The 17,317-nt window shown below is 42.4% G+C and overlaps 1 protein-coding gene across 2 annotated transcripts in view; it reads left to right on the forward strand.

The window, feature by feature from the left end:
* Window positions 1–17,317, forward strand: part of LOC122789919 (cytokine receptor common subunit gamma-like) — a 1,562,088-nt gene that overhangs the window by 851,892 nt on the left and 692,879 nt on the right. The window lies entirely within an intron of this gene.

Below are 17,317 nucleotides of genomic sequence, written 5' to 3' on the forward strand. Positions count from 1 at the left end.
ACATACTAGGGGGAATGACAACATACTGTACAGTCTCTTCAGTAGAAATTGTTCATAAAATGCAAATCTCTGACACCTTTTGATAAGAAAAAGGGAATCTGTAAGAATGGTGTACAGTGTCATGCAGAAAAAGGTAGAACTGTTATTCTGCTCTGTTATATACTAATATCTGCCATAATGTGAATTCTTACATCTAAAGAATTGCATTAGATTCTTCAGCAAGTTCAAATTTCCTAATGTACGTATTAATGATTTGTATACTTTTTTTAAAAATTTTTATTAGTTACAATGTAGGTACCTGAGCTGATGTACTGACCTTTTTAAGTCATGACCTGGGTAAAAAAAAAAAAAGACAGACATGTTGACAGCATGTTAAAAAACACAAACACATTGCATGCAGAGTATTACTATGTCATAATTTAACATATCACACGCGCGTGTGCGCACACACACACACACACACACACACACATTTGATTCAAGTATGTTCTGTTTTATGAATCAGATAATTTTTAGCTAATATCATATATGTTGCAAGAGCAAGTAGGTGAGAGATTCAGTAATTTAATGTAATCTGATTTAAAACTTTAGAAGTGATTTTTGCTGTGTGTAAACTGAAGTTTAGAAGCTGATCAGCAGTTATCCAAAAGTATTGTTTGTGTAATGTTTGGAGCTGGTGGTTCATTTTAAATCATTTAAAGTTAAAGGATGTAAAGACTTTAGCTTTTTTGCTGTAGTAAAAAGCATGACATTAGTCTAATTACTATTAATTAAAAGTTTGTTTGCGTGAATCCAGTAATACAGATCTTTACAATTTTGATTGTATAGCCCTTTGCAGGGATTGGTCTGTTTTACTGGATCCAGGTAAAGGTATTTCATTTTCATACATGATTATGCTAAGGATGGATAGACCTCGGGCAGGATTCACGAAGGCTTGCACGGAGTCTAAGAGTAGTGTAAGACTCCATGCAGCCTTCGCGATCCAGGAACAGCCCAAAGTCCGTGTAAGAGACAAGCTAAAATGTCTCTTACACGGAGTGGGCGTGGATAAGCTAATCACCTCACTTGCAGCCGAATAGCATGCAAATGAGGATGATTAGTGATCCAGGAAGCCCAGAACAGCCTGTGTAAGAGCAGTTTTAGCTGCAGAAATGTACTCAGTTGACAACTGAGTACATTTCTGCAAAAATCGCAATGGAGCCATGTCAGCTCCAAATAAAGGGTGCATATGTGTCAGGCAGCATGCCAATGCCATTGGCAAGGTAACCTGATGCAAAAGTAATAAAAATATATATATATTTTTTTCGGCGATCAAACGGGCTGCGCTGTATAAAACATAAAAACAAAGGTTTTAAACCCACAAATGTGGGTTTTATGCAATACATGGAATGTCAATGCAGGGACCAGCAGACCAAAACCAACATGGCCACCGGTTAGTGGTTGCTAAGGAGGGAAGCTGAGTCTAAGAGATGTAACTAAGCATTAGTAGGCAATCTGATGCAAATGAGTGTTAGGATACTGAATTCCACTGTCACATAGCAAATGAGCACAGTCTGAGTAGTGTAAGAGTTACAGAAGGGGGAGGAACAGAGTAGGAGATAGGTGATATCACAGGGTGGAATGGTAGAAAGAAATGCAGTTCACTGGAGGTCAGAGTTACATGACAGATGTCAGACAGATAACATGGAAAGAGGTGTGCCACTAGATAAGCATGAGAAAGTCAAGAAATGGAAGGTGTACACTGTTGCCTACACCAAAGTTTCTTGCTGGACGTGCATGCATACGTGTGCACGCCATGAAGCGCAAGTAAGACAGTGTGTGCGCGTATAAGGCAGACTGAGCATGTGGGAGCGTGTTTAGAGATGTTTAACACTGTTTGCACGGGTGTGTGCGTGTTTTAACCCAAATAAGCAGATTCTGAACCATATAAGCATGTGCGTGCGCGTGTAAGCCACTGTGAGCATGTTTTTGCTGGTTTGCACACGGCTCCTCCCTGAGGAAACAGAGAGGAAAAAGGAAGCAACAGATCTAGTAGGAAGCTAGCAGGAAATACTGCTGGAGCTAGCAGGTGAAAACAATTAGAAGCAGGCAATTACACAGGCAGAATAGTAGCCTAGCCCAGCACTTAAAACTCTGCAAACAGCAGTGCAGGATGTTTCTCTCAAGAGACACTGCAAGACAGGAGTAAGTTACTAGAAGTGAAAACTGAAAAAGCTGAACTCAGAGCAGAAATGTTAGGGGCTGCCATAGCTGTCATAATGAGACATAGGCAACTTGCTGAGGGTGGTGACAATGCAGATGGTGCCAGACAACCCACAGTGAGGAGACGGAGAAGAGTGTACAGGCCCAGGGTCACCTACCACAGGTTACATGAGCTGGAGATAGTAGAGCACTATAGAGTGGACAGAGACCTCCTGCAGCAAATAGTGGAGCTGTGCAGGCCACGCCTCACACACAGAACCAACAGAGGGGAACCCATCCCAGTGGAAACCAAGGTATGTGTTGGCCTAAGAATACTAGCAACAGGTACCTTCCAGAGACCAACTGGTGATATGATGGGGATATCACACGCATCAGCCTCCAGGGTACTGCACCAGTTCCTGGATGCCATGTCAGCACATGTCGGTGATTATGTATATTTCCCCAATGCCCGTGAGGTATTGGCCAGCAATATGCGTCTCTTCCAGCAAATAGCGGAATACCCTGAGGTAGTGGGTGCAATAGACTGCATGCACATACGCATCAAAGCACCAGCTGGTGAGCAGGGTAGGGCATGCATCAACCACAAGGGCTTCCCCTCTATCAACTGCCAGGTCATGTGTGATGCCCAGGGCATAATAATGAATGTGTGTGCTGGCTGTCCTGGGAACTGCCACGATTCCCACATCTGGCATTTGACGCAGCTGTACCAGACATTTGCGAATGGGGATATCCCTCACGGACACCTAGTGGGGGATGCAGGTTATGCACTGGAGCCGTGGCTGATGACACCCATCAGAAACGCACACACACCTGAAAAGGAATGCTATAATGAGGCACACGCACAAACACGTAATGTAATAGAGCGTTGGGCTGCTCAAGTCACGGTTCCGGTGTCTGGACACATCTGGTGGAGCCTTGCAGTACACACCAACTACATGTACCCAAATTGTCATGGTATGTGCTATGCTACATAATATGATCTTGCGAAAACAGCTGCAGCAGGACCAGCATAGGGCTGGGCCAAACAGCCCCCCACCATTGCCAAGGCCATCACAGGCAGAGCGTGACTTCGAGGAGGAACAACCTGAGCCTGCCCCAGTAGGCAGAAGGAGGCGTGCCCAGTATGCCCTGGCCTTGGCAAAGAGGCAACGCATAGCACATACACTGGCTCAGTAGGAACCCTGGGAATGATACCCCCTCTGACTCACTCAAATAATAACATGGATGCCTACAATGACATGACCTGCTCACAAACATGTACAGGGAAGTGTAATATGCGCATCCGACAGAGGCAGCCCTGCAGCACCACCTGAGGCATGAATGCTATGTGCTAAGTAATGTAACACCATGTACTATATGCACACCTGAGGACCCTGACTAACATCCTACCCTCACCAAGCATCATGCCACAATATGACAATGAGATGATCAAGTGCAATAATTGACTGAAGTATCGCAGTTAGTCAAAGGGGATCCAATGTGTGCCAGTCTGAGCATGAAATGATGCTCCACCTGCTAGGACTGGCGTGCACCTATCAGTGCAGGCCGTATGGATACTGGCAAAGGCTGTTGTTACCCACAGTGTGCCCTGAATAGGTAAGGCTCAAAACACAAACCTATCTCCATAGGTATCAGAAGGGATAAGAATAAGATAAGGGATAAGTCGAAACAGCAAGATGCATGCAGTCTAAACTCACCCAGTATGGAGAATGTTGATATCTGTGCTGTAACAGAAAACTGAGTCAAGGCTCACAACAGCACCCTAACACTACCAGGTTACACCTCATACTGTGCTGTACAGCCTCAAAACATGGAACAAGCTACAAAAGGAGGGTGACTAGCAAGAATTGTCAAGGATAACCACAGCCCATATTGGTACCACAACAAGAAGCAGCATGGACTAGCCATGGTCAAGTAACAGTGGCTAAAACTGCCCCCCATTTTATAGCCTGCTACAGACTACTGTCCCAACACCAGGAACTGCACCTGGCCTATGCTGGAATACATGAATATATCAAGTCCTCCAAACCACATTATATTGGGTGACTGAAAATATCCAGACATAGACTGGGAGCATTATACTAGCTCCAACAGTGTAGGACAAAAGTTCATAGAATCCATAAACCAAAAGGCCCAGGAACAATGTACCACTCCCACAAGAGGGTTAAGCATACTGGATGTGATAATCAGCAACATGGGTACTGGATGGCAAGATGAGAAGTGTATTGCTCACTGGTAAAACCAGACCATAGAGTAATCACACTGGATATACAAATCCTGACCACAGTCCCTGGCCAGAAAACCACAGTGGAAAACATGTGTAAAGCAATATTTGCACTCCTCCAAACTGATGTGGAATCCATTAAAGGTCCTGTGCAGGTGCAGAATATGGGCCACACCTCAGAACCTGTAATACAGCCATTCCATGAACACTGCCAGGAATGCTTGGATTATGCAATCCTAAATTAAAACAAGACACAATGCCATACACACAGGCATCTGGCATGGTGGACACCAGCCATAACCAAACCATGCAAGAGAATGAGGAAGCTACTACATGATAGAGCAAACATAAACAATGAAGTAATCACTGATCAGTAGTATGGCAATAAAATATGTCCACACATACAATCCACTAAGGCCAGCCACAACAAGTTGAATCTGTGAATCCTGAGGCAATGTTACACCTGCCCCAAGTACATAGACAACCCCCAACTCCACCCAAGAAATACAAATATATGTGAGAGATGCAACCATCTATCCAAACTGGAGGCTGAGCTCCCTCAACTCAGTACTCCCAAAACTAGTCAGGAGGAGAAGGTAACCACACACACCACAAGCACAGTCCCACATAGACCTATCACAACTGCAAACCAAACACATAAACACAGAAAAACATTCCCGGAGGCACAAAATACAAACACAGCACACCAACAGAGGCCTCTAAAGCAGACATCCAATCAAACAACCTCCAAACATAGCACATGCAACACATAGTACACAAAGCTGGAGTGCCAAACAGTCACAGGCCAGAAGGAGAAACAACATGCCTGATACAGTTGTAATAGGTGACTCCATAGTCAGACACACTGCTGTCCCGCACACCAGACTGAACAAGGGAAAGGGTACAGTAAGCTGCCTGTAGGCTGCCACAATACACCACATAACAGAAGTATACAGGTCACTCCAAAGCAAGTAGAAATATGATGCAGTCATAGTCCATGCTGGTGTGAATGATCTGAGATGTACCTCCCTAGACTACATGAAAAGAGACATAGATGAGCTCTCTGATTATGTAGTCCAGGCTGGTATGACACTCACCGTTTGCAGCATCCTACCCTTACCAAGAATAATGCCACAGTACAAACACGGAATGATCAGTCATAGCAAGTGGCACACTTACTGGTGTCATTCCAAGGGGATCCAATGTCTGTCTGCTTGGGATGTCAAGCTTGACAAGCCACGCAGCTGTTCTTGGGATGGCTTGCACCTGTTACCCCTGGGCGTCTGGATATTGGATAAGGCCTTTGCCACCTCCATAGAGCCTTTTGTAGGCAAGGCTGAAAAGACTAACCCACCACCCTAGAAAACATAAGTGGAAAAAAACACAAGGGTAATGCTGACCAATGCCAGATGTGTAAACCCCAATATGCATGCTCCCAAGGCCATCCCCAGTACTGAGAACATCGATGTCTGTGCAGTGACCGAAACCTGCTGCAAACCTCCTGACAGCACACCAGCACTACCAGGTTATACCACATATCATGTGTCATGGCCCCAAAACCTGGAACAAAACATATAAGGAGGGTGAGTATCCATATTCAGCATGGACACCCATACGTCCAGGTAACTGACAATGCACAAGGCATTGGAGTCCACCCATGTGCAACTAACTGTAGGCAAAACTGCTGTACAGTCTTTAGCATGCTACAGACCACGCTCTCACACACAGAAACCCCACCCAGCTGTCCTGAAGACACTGGACAGTATGAATGTCCCACCAAATACCAAACAAGGTACCACAAATTACCACATAGGTGGTAAACCATTATGTATGGAAGGAGTAATCAGGGACCTAGGGACACAAGTGGACAGTAACCTGTTATGTGACACTCACATTGCCAATGTGGCTAGGAAGACTGTCTACATTTGACACCGTATCAGGAAAGGATTCACATCTACGTCAACAGAGGTCATTGTGCCCCTATACTGTTCTCTTATCACACCCATAGTCTAGTACAATGCCTTATATGGGATGTACCTTACCTGACACCTGCAGCAGTTAGAAAGACCTCAAAGGTACCTCACCAAGAGGATAAAGGGTCTCAAATTATGTCATATGCTGCCTGGCTGTAGACACCCCAGCTTAATGCAGTCACATACTGCCTACACAGAGGCATTGCATGCCTGTTGTAGAAGGCCATGCTCACCACAGGAGTAATGGACATGCTCCACCCCAGAAAACTCAAAGCCATCGGAGCTGTGAGAGTGAGAGATGTCGACCTCAACAAATAATGAAATAGGATGTGCTGGTGGGACAGATACATAATCCAGAGGCTCCCCACACCCTGGACCAGAATCCCACTCCATGTTAGGCAGAGCCCCTCACTGACACTCTTCAACAGGAATCTTGCCAAGTGGATGGATGACTGTAGAGTTACACTGGGGGTCTTCACTGTGTCATGTCCAGACAGAGGCACAGCAAAGCAAATCATAAATGGCCATAATATTCACATAGCAAGGGGTGGCAAAAGCCACACACACTCTGGCTAGGCTAACAAATGCCCTAGGGTGGATAGCCTAGTATGAACCTATGAACCTATGAAGATACAAATTGTAGAGGACACTAAGGATAATCCCAAGGCTTTCACAACTGATGGTAGGAACCGTGTTGGGAATTCACAGATATGCTCTGAATCACACAAATATCACAAACACACACACATATTGCCAACATACATCCTGACAGGTGCAGTGCAACCCCCCCCCCCCAGAATGCAGAATATCTATCCCAGCAGACTGCTGGCCCCTGACATTGCAGATGCTGAGGTAACAGCCAGCATCTACAAAGCAAAACACACAGCAGCAATGGTATGAGATGGTGTCCTGGGCTGAGTGCAACATGGACTCCAAGATGAATGGAATGCCAAATCACACTACTGCTCAGTGTCAGCCTTACCACAGAATATGTACCCAAAGAGCAGTGTACAACAACAGTAGTCCTTCTCAACAAAGGTGTTGCCTGAATGGATACTGAAAACTACTACCCCAGAATCCTGAGAAGCTCGGTCTGCACAGCTATGGAAAGGATCAGCATGTACCACAGACATAAAGATATTGGGGACCTACTGACACTGGACCCTACCCAGTGTGGCTTTCTTAAGTGCAGATCCTGCCCCTAAACATGTTTGACTCAGTTGAAACAGTCATTAAGGTCATTGATGAGGGCAATGTGGTCCACACAGCGTAGCTGGACCTTGCAAAGGCTTCTATACAATACCCTACGTGTTCATTATAGATAAGCTCACCAGCTTAAATATAAACCCCTATGTCAGTAGAGGGGTTACAAACCAGACCAAGGACAGAACAGACATGGTCAGACATGCTGCAGCCATGTCAGACTACAAACCAGATATAACTGGCATCCCACAAGGCTTGGTCCTGGGATCTCCCTCATCTGGTATATATGTCCCATAGGTACAGGCAAACATGGAAGGACTGTGTCTGAACATGTTTGCAGAGGACTACAAACTGCTCACCATATATGATCCACCAGCTGACACAAGCATCCCATAAAAGGGCCACATAGAAACAGACAACTGGAGCCATAGCCATGTCAGCAAGCTAATTGCAGAAAAGTGTATAGTCAACCCTCATGGATATACAGTAAGTGCCCACCAATTACCACATAGGTGTTAACCCATTATGTAGTTAACATGTAATGAGAGACCTGGGGACACAAGGTGATAGATATCCTGCATTGGACAAACATGTGCTGTAGAGTTTACAGAAACATACCATATACCCACCTAATCATGAAGGTTGTCAGATCTAGATAAGGGGAGGTCATTGTGGCTCTGCAGTCATCCTTTATCAGCGGTACAATTGACTACAATAGCCCCTGTGGGATGTACCTCAGCAGACACCTCCATCAACCGTAAAGTCCCCAACAGTACCTCACCAGGAGTATCAAAGAGCTTGCACAGATGCCATGTGTTGCCTGTGTTGCTGGTATCAATAAACATGCTGCACCTTGTACAATCTGAATGGCAGTGAGCTATGCACATGAGAGACCTGAACCCCAGCACTGACTTACATAGGTCAAGCTGTACTGCATGATCCATAACACAGAAGCCACCCCCACCCATGAGTGAACTCCCAGTACAGGCTACCCATAGAGTCACTTATCAATTTTCCTCAATAGGAATCTTGATGAGTGGATGGGAGATGGTAGCTTTATCCTGGGTATCACTGTCATGTCACAGGTAGACAGAGGCACAGCATTACTCAGGTCACTCCAAGGCAAGTACAAATATGACTCAGTCATTGTCCATGCTGGTGTGAATGACCTGAGACGTACCTCCCTGGACTACATGAAAAGAGACATAGAGGAGCTCTCTGAGCATGTAGCTCAGGCCGGTATGACCCTGACCTTGAGTAGCATCTTACCCTCACCAAGAATGATGCCACAATATGAAGACAAGATGATCAATTTCAACAATTGGCTTAAGTGTTGGTGTCATTCAAAGGGGATCCAATGCCTGTCAGCCTGGGATGACATGCTCGACAAGCCACGATGCTTCACTAGGGACGGCTTGCACCTGTCACCCCTGGGCTTTCGGATATTGGCAAAGGCTCTTGCTACCCCCATAGTGCCTTTTTTAGGCAAGGCTCAAAAGACAAACCCACCTCCATAGGTATCACAAGGGATAAGAAACTAAGAGTAATGCTACTCAATGCCAGAAGTCTAAACCTCAAGATGCACACACTCGAAACTCTCCTTAGCATGGAGAACATCGATATCTGTGCAGTAACAGAAACCTGGTTCAAGGCTCCCGAGAGCACCCAAGCACTACTAGGTTATACCTCATGCCATGCTTTTTGGCCCCAAAACTTGGACCGAACCACAAAAGGAGGGGGAGTATAAATATTCGTCAAAGATACCCACACTTCCAGGTTGGTGGCACAGCACGAAGCATCAGAGACTATCCATGTGCAACTAACTGTGGGTAAAACTGCCTTCCAGTTTATAGCTTGCTACAGACCACCCTCCCAAACACAGGAATCCCACTCGGCCTTCCTGAGAACACTGGAAAATATGAAGGTCTCTCCAAACACCATTATATTGGGCGACTTCAACTACCCAAACATAGACTGGGAGCATTACTGTAGCTCCAACACCCTAGCCCAAAGGTTCCTAGAATTTATAAACTCAAATGCTATGGAACAACTTGTTACCACTCCCACAAGAGGGGAAAACATACTGGAACTGATCATCACCAACATGGGGACACTATGCTCTAGACCAGAAGTGTATCCCTCACTGGTAAGATCAGACCATAAACTAATCTCACTGGATATTCACATCCCGACCCCACCCCCTGCCCAGAAAACCACAGTGAAAAACTTCTCTAAAGCAAATTTCACATGCCTCAAAACTGAGGCGAAATCCTTCAAAGCCCCCGGGCCTGTGGAAAATACGGCTTTGACCACAGAATCCTTTATAAATGCATTCTATGAACACCTTCAGGAATGCATGGATCATGCAATCCCAAATAAAACCAAGACCCAATCCCCCAAAGGCAGACGTCCTGTCTGGTGGACCCCAGCCATAAACAAACTATACAATAGAAGGAGTAAGCTACTACATGATAGAGCAAAATCCCAAAAAGGGAAGGCATCTCTGATCAGTATTAGCAAAAAACTATGGGCACTCATAAAATCGTCTAAGGCCAGCTTCGAGAGAAAAATTGCACAGGACACTAAGGATAATCACAAGGCTTTCTTTAGTTATGTTAGGAACCTGGGTGGGAATTCCCAGATATGCTCAGAATTAGTCCAAAATGACAAAAAATACACCGAGCCCACAGACATTGCCAACATCCTAGCTGACAGGTTCAGTGCAAACTCCCCCCCCTTCCCACCAAAAGGGCAAATATCTATCCCAACAGAGTGCTGCCCCCCTGACATCTCAGATGCTCAGGTAAGAGCCACCCTCTGCAAAGCATAAAACACAGCATCAATGGGACCAGATGGTGTCCCGGGCTGCGTCCTACAGGAACTCCAAGAAGAGCTAAACCCAAACATAAAACTACTGTTCAATCTTAGCCTTACTACAGGATATGTACCCAAAGAGTGGCGTACAGCAGCAGTGGTCCCTCTCCACAAAGGTGGTGCCTCAACGGATCCTGGAAACTATCGCCCCATAAGCCTGTCTAGCTTGGACTGCAAAGCTATGGAAAGGATCATCATGAACCTCATAAATAAAGATATTGGGGACCTACAGACACTGGATCCTACCCAGTTTGGCTTTGTTAAGGGCAGATCATGCCTCTTAAACCTGGTCGATTTCTTTGAAACAGTCACCAAGGCCATTGACGAGGGGAAGGTGGTCCACACAGCCTACCTGGACCTCGCAAAAGCCTTCAATACAATACCCCACTCGGGCATTATAGATAAGCTCACCAGCTTAAATATAAACCACTATGTCACTAGATGGGTTGCAAACTGGCTCAAGGACAGAACCCACATGGTTAGAATTGCTGGAGCCATGTCAGACTCCAAACCAGTTACAAGTGGCATCCCACAAGGCTCAGTCCTGGGACCTCTCTTGTTCGGTATATATTTCTCGCGGTACAGGCCAACACAGAAGGACTGTGGCTGACCAAGTTCAGATGACTGCAAACTGGCCATAATCAACTCTCCAGCCGACACAAGCATCCTCCAAAAGGGCCTCATAGAAACAGACAACTGGTGCCAGAGCCATGGCCTCAAGCTAAACGCCAAAAGTGTATAGTCATCCCCTTTGGCAAAACAAAGTGCCCACAAATTACCACATAGGTGGTAATCCATTAAGTACAGAAGAAGTCATTAGGGACCTGGGGACCCAAGTTGATAGCAATCTCTCATTTGACAACCACGTGGCCAAAGTGGTTAGAAAAACATTTTATATAGCCCACCTAATAATGAAGGGATTCACATCTAGATCAGGGGAGGTCATCGTGCCTCTTTACTCATCCCTCATCAGGCCCATAACTGAGTACAATGCCCCTTTTGGGATGTACCTTAACAGACACCTGCAGCAACTGGAAAGACCCCAAAAGTACCTCACCAAGAGGATCAAAGGGCTCAAACAGATGCCATATGCTGCCCGGTTAAAGAAACTCGAGCTCTACTCAGTGGCATACCGCCTGCTCAGAGGCGATCTGTGCCTGACGTATAAAGCCATGTCCAACCTGGAATTAATGGACATGCTGCACCTCAGAAAATCCAAATCCCATCGAGCTACGCGCTCGAGAGAATTGAACCTCAGCACTGAAATAAATAGGACATGCTGGAGGGACAGATTCATATCCCAGAGGCTCCCTTCACTCTGGAATAAAATCCAAGTCCAGGTAAGGCAGAGTCCCACATTGACTCTCTTCAAGAAGAATTTTGATGAGTGGATGGGAGATCGTAGGTTTTCCCCAGCTATCACTTCTGTGTCACTGTTAGACAGAGGCACAGTATACTAACCTCAAAAAAAGGCATAGCAAAATTAATTTAAAATGGGTGGCGAAAGCCAAACACACTCTGGCTAGGCTTATAAATGCCCTAGGGCAGATAGCCTAGTATGAACCTATGAACCTATGACATATGTCATGGCAAACTCCACTTACAATGTGTGTTGAAGGACAAACACACTCTCCAACTAGCATTAGACATGGACTAGGGCACATCGCTAGTGTTTGCAAATGTACACCTATGTTGTGGAATACACTACCAATGTTGGACAAGCCTGGTTTAAGTAGTTCATATCTGAACAGAATGCAACATGGTCAGATGTACACAACTGGCCCTTAACCAGGCTGTTGTGCTCACTATCGAAATGTAAAGCAGTGATAGCACTAAAGCCCAGGATACTGTCCACCACAGTCAAAGTACTACCAGTACACTATACAGTACTACAGTGTTAGGTCAGTGTGAAAGGATGTTGACAACTGTATGCAAAGTATCCCATGCAAACACTGCAGGCACAGTATAATCCTGTTGTGTTCACACACAAAGCAGTTGTACAGTAACTACACAACATGACACACAACACACAACCATAAACGGGTGATATTTGTTGAAGTTCACACTCATCCACAAATGTAGTGGGCTGCAGAGTTCAACATATGGAATGCTCACACTGGGCATGCTCACACACTTTGATAAATGAGACATATGTCAGACAACATGCCATGGGAAGGCTGAACTGGGCATGCTCACACACTTAGGCCAAATCTCAGTTTAGCAGTTGGACACACATATCTGGTATTTTAACGTGTTATTCCAGGAACCAACCACATTACAGCAGTCTGCCCAGTGCACACAGTTAAATGACTACAGAGACATACGTGATATAGTGGATCCCTCCCATATGCAAACATCTTCCACAGATGCACAAGTTGTTCATACAAACAGGGAATGCTATGGTAATAAATATGTGCAAACAGTCTATCAGCAACAAATAATGTGCATTTGACAATTAAACATATGGGTATAGAGGTCAACACTAGACTGTTTGCCCTAGGGAATGACAGCTTAGCCAGAGTGTGCTTGGCGTCTGCCTCCCCACAGGATGCACATTCCCCTTTCTAAACACCGATGATGTCAGCACCCTATAAGTACAGCAGGAGAAAAGAACCCTCCCAGTAATGCGAATAGCACGCTCTGCTAATTGAACGACTTGAAAAATTAAAAACTGGTAAAAATAAAAAGTAACAACTCGTCACAAGTACACCAAAATGGTTTAATGGACATGAAACGAACTTAGCGCTTTCACCCTTTGAATTGAATTGAATGATACTCATTTAATAAGAGTATAAAAATCAGCTGTTTTTTCAATTGTTTTAACTCTGAAGAAACCCGTGGTTGGACGGGTGAAAGCGCTAAGTTCGTTTCATGTCCATTAAACCATTTTGGTGTACTTGTGACGAGTTGTTACTTTTTATTTTTACCAGTTTTTAATTTTTCAAGTCGTTCAACTGTCGGTTGTGACGACCCATTTTCGAGTGCAGCAGATATGGTTGTGGCATTATACTTATTGTGATACGTTGTTACGTGGACTTTTGTTTGAATTTATGGAGCAGTTACTTCAACAACAGCTGATTATTACGCAAAATCTTTTGGCTGTGTTAAAAGAAAAGGGAACCGGAGAAGGTTCCGATAAGAACATTATAAGTGATGGCAACACTAATGTTTCTTTGTCGGAAAGTGAGGAACGTGTGTTTACTTTACATTCAACACCAGGAACATCAAGGGGTAACCCAACAGCCAGCAGTGGTCCGAAGGATTTCATAGGCGTTGATGCTGTGCGTACCACAAGCGGAAGTGAGGGGCACGTGATTTTGAGGCCGAATCCATATTCGAACGCTGGTGAGGGTTCTAATGGCGCTTGGAGAAAAGCTATGGTGTTTCCAGCAATTAACGAACTGCTTTCAGCACCTAAATTTGGTCAGACATACAACGGTCGCGAAATGGGTTCTTTAAACAAACAGTTTAATGACTTTGAAAAAACTTTACGGAAGTTTAAAACCCTACAAATGGATAACGTTTTCTTAGAAAGATCGTTGGAGCTAAACCATGTACCGAAAGGACTTAGAATATTCAAGGTACCTTTTGGTTTTGAGAAAAACAGTGACACTTTTGAAGAACTTATTAAACTTTTTGACGAGACTGGTAAAAATTTGGTTCGACTTATTATTAAAAATAATAATGTAAAGTTAGCGCATTTGAGTGAAAATTTAACATTATTAGACAACAGCATTAGAAATGACTTGCTATTTGAAAGTAATAAGTTTAAGTTTGACAATATTTTAGTGGAAACTAATAAATTTGTCAGTAAGGGTCTTGATAACAAGAACGAAAAGTTACTGAGAGATACTAATGATTACTCTAACAATTGGGCATATGCCCATTTCAATGATTATAAGCATTGTGTGAGTGCTGTGAAAACTAATGTACCTAGTTCTAATTACAACACAGGATACAGGGACGTAGACACTGCTAACAACAATGCTGATATGCACAACAATGATAATCTTGAATACAACAATTTTGACGAGCCTTTTTTAGAGGAACAGGGTGTACGCAGGTCAGAATGCCTAAAAGGGCGTTATCAGGGTCCGTATCAGAATTTTTACCGTCAGACAAACAGCAGGAATGGCAGATTCAGGCAAACACAGCATTAGCACTATCACACAAAAAGCATGTTTTTGATAATGAATTAAACATTATACCTGTGACATTTAATTTAACAGATTTTTTTCAATTCTCTTCTGAACATCATGATTCTAAAATGTATACAGAGGAATTATTGTTTAAAAATTTAAGTGATGATGAAGTTTCTTTATTTGGAGCTAGCTATATAGAAAACTTATGTGTTAATGTAACAAATATTGTTCAAGAAAACAATGAAACACACATAGTAGCAACAGATAACTTAAGTTGTGAAATCATTAGAAAAGGGAGCTTCACAGTATATAATTTCACTGAAAAAAAGATGGATAATGAATTTATTTCACTTTTTAAAAAGGGTTTTAAATTTGTTCCAAGTTTTAAACCGGACTTGGGACTTATTTTATTGAACTTGAAAGCATATGTTAGATTACTGAATTTGCAAATATATTTCAAAGGTAAATCTAATTCATTTAATTGTGATAGGGGACTCACCTTGAAAAGAAGTAGTACTTTTATTCCACCGAATAATCAAATAATTCACCTTTTTGAAATGTTGTGTGAATTACAATTGAGAAAAGCTTGGAGAGAAACAAAGGTTTCAATCGATAATCTTACTGAAGCCGAAAGGTTTTGTTTAAAAGAATTAACAGCAAGCAATCATTACAGGGTGATGAAACCTGACAAAGGGGGAGGTGTTGTTATTATGAACACCGTGGATTACATCAACAAAATTAGTGACATGCTAGGTGATGAGAACACATATACTAGGGTTTCCAAATATGACATTATTAAAGCTTACGCCAAGATTGATTGGCAGTTATATGAGTTATTAATGGATGGTGATATTTCACAATCTGAATATGAATATATGTTAGTTGATTTTCCTGTCACACCTAGCATATTTGGAATACCGAAAATACACAAGAGTGTCACAAATCCCCCCTTTAGACCGATTGTAGCAGCAAAGCGTTCCAAACTAGAAGCTACTGCACATTATATTGATATAACCTGTAACAAGGTGACAAGTAATATAGCACACATTTTGAAAGATTCATGGCATTGTTTGGCAACTCTTAAAGAGTACAATACAGTTAATTTAAATGAGGTTTATCTAATTACTATTGATGTTGTCAATTTATTCTCAATTATTCCCTTAAAGGAAGGACTAGACATGTTTGAAAGGAGTTTGGTTCACTATGGGGGGATGGCTACGTCCAAGGTTAAGACCTTAGTTAAATTAATGGAAATGGTATTGGAAAATAATTTTTTTAAACATGGTGGTGAACATTACAAACAATGCTCTGGTGTTGCTATGGGGGCAAGATGTGCCCCCATATATGCTAACTTAGTTTTAGCAATGTGGGAAAAAGAGCATGTTTTTGCAAGTAAATATTTTTCATATATTGATTTATATCTAAGGTTCTTGGACGACATCCTGCTTTTTTGGAAAGGTAGTATTAATGAATTTGATGAATTCATGGGATATCTGAATAGTACAACATCTTTTCTTAGATTCACTTTTCAAATAAACATAGATTCATGTGAATATTTGGACATAAAATTATATAAGCAAGAAAATCAACTGGAGTCAAACATTTACAGAAAATTGACATTTTCAAATTCGTACTTGCATTATAAAAGTTGTCATCCTTCCTTTCTAAAAAGAAACTTAGTTAAGGGACAAATGGTTAGACTCTCGAGAATGATAAGTGATGATGAGAAGTTTAACAAAGAAATAGATAATTTGCTCAACATGTTTGTTGAGAGGGATTATCCTAACGAATTGTTGGTGAACATTAGAAAAGAGATAACCATTAAGAGGTATTTGGATTACAAGCCTATTTTAAAGTATGGCTTATTTAATCAAAACATGAAAGGTAGTGACAACACTAATAAAACAAAAGCAATGATATTGCCATACAGTTATTACACGCCTATTTTTGCAAGTAATATTAGAGAAGTATGGGATAAGGTGTTTGTGAATCAAACAGAGATTTTGCAAGAATTAGGTGTTTCTCCGACCATAGTTTTTAGTAGAGGTAAAAATTTAAAAAACTATTTTGAAAGTGAAGTTGTATTTAGAGAGTCGAAAATGAAAAAATGCGGATTCTGCAGGTGGTGTAGGTACATTATGGATGGTACATATGTAGCAATAAAAGGGTACAAAAGAACTATTAGATGCCCAGGACATGCAAATTGTAACACCAAGTTAGTTATATATGTGGCAACCTGTTTATCCTGTCAAGCTTTTTATATTGGAAAGACTATAAGAAAGTTAAAGGAAAGGATAGGTGAACACATCAGAGATATTAAAAATAAGAAAGAGACTAACTCACTATACATGCACAGTTTAGATTGTCAAGACTTCAAAAAATTGTTGTTTTTTGTCATAGACAGGGTTCCTCAAAATATGGATAAAGAAGGTGATGTCAATGCCTTACTTGAGTATAAAGAATGTCTATGGCAACTTAGATTAAATGCATGTAGTAAGCCAGGCATCAACGAAAATATTTCTATAGCAAGTTATTTAAAGATGAATTCATATATTATTTAATAATAACAAAAATGAATTCATACAACATTTAACAGAAAAATTAGAAAAATTAGTTAAAAAGTAAGTATATATTATTCAATCAAGCTATTATAAAAGGTTATTAGTTTTTAATAATAATTTTTTTTAAATATATTTTAA

The sequence above is a fragment of the Protopterus annectens genome, chromosome 15.part0 (assembly GCF_019279795.1).
Source record: "Protopterus annectens isolate FY-2018-M chromosome 15.part0, PAN1.0, whole genome shotgun sequence".
NCBI lineage: Eukaryota > Metazoa > Chordata > Ceratodontiformes > Protopteridae > Protopterus > Protopterus annectens.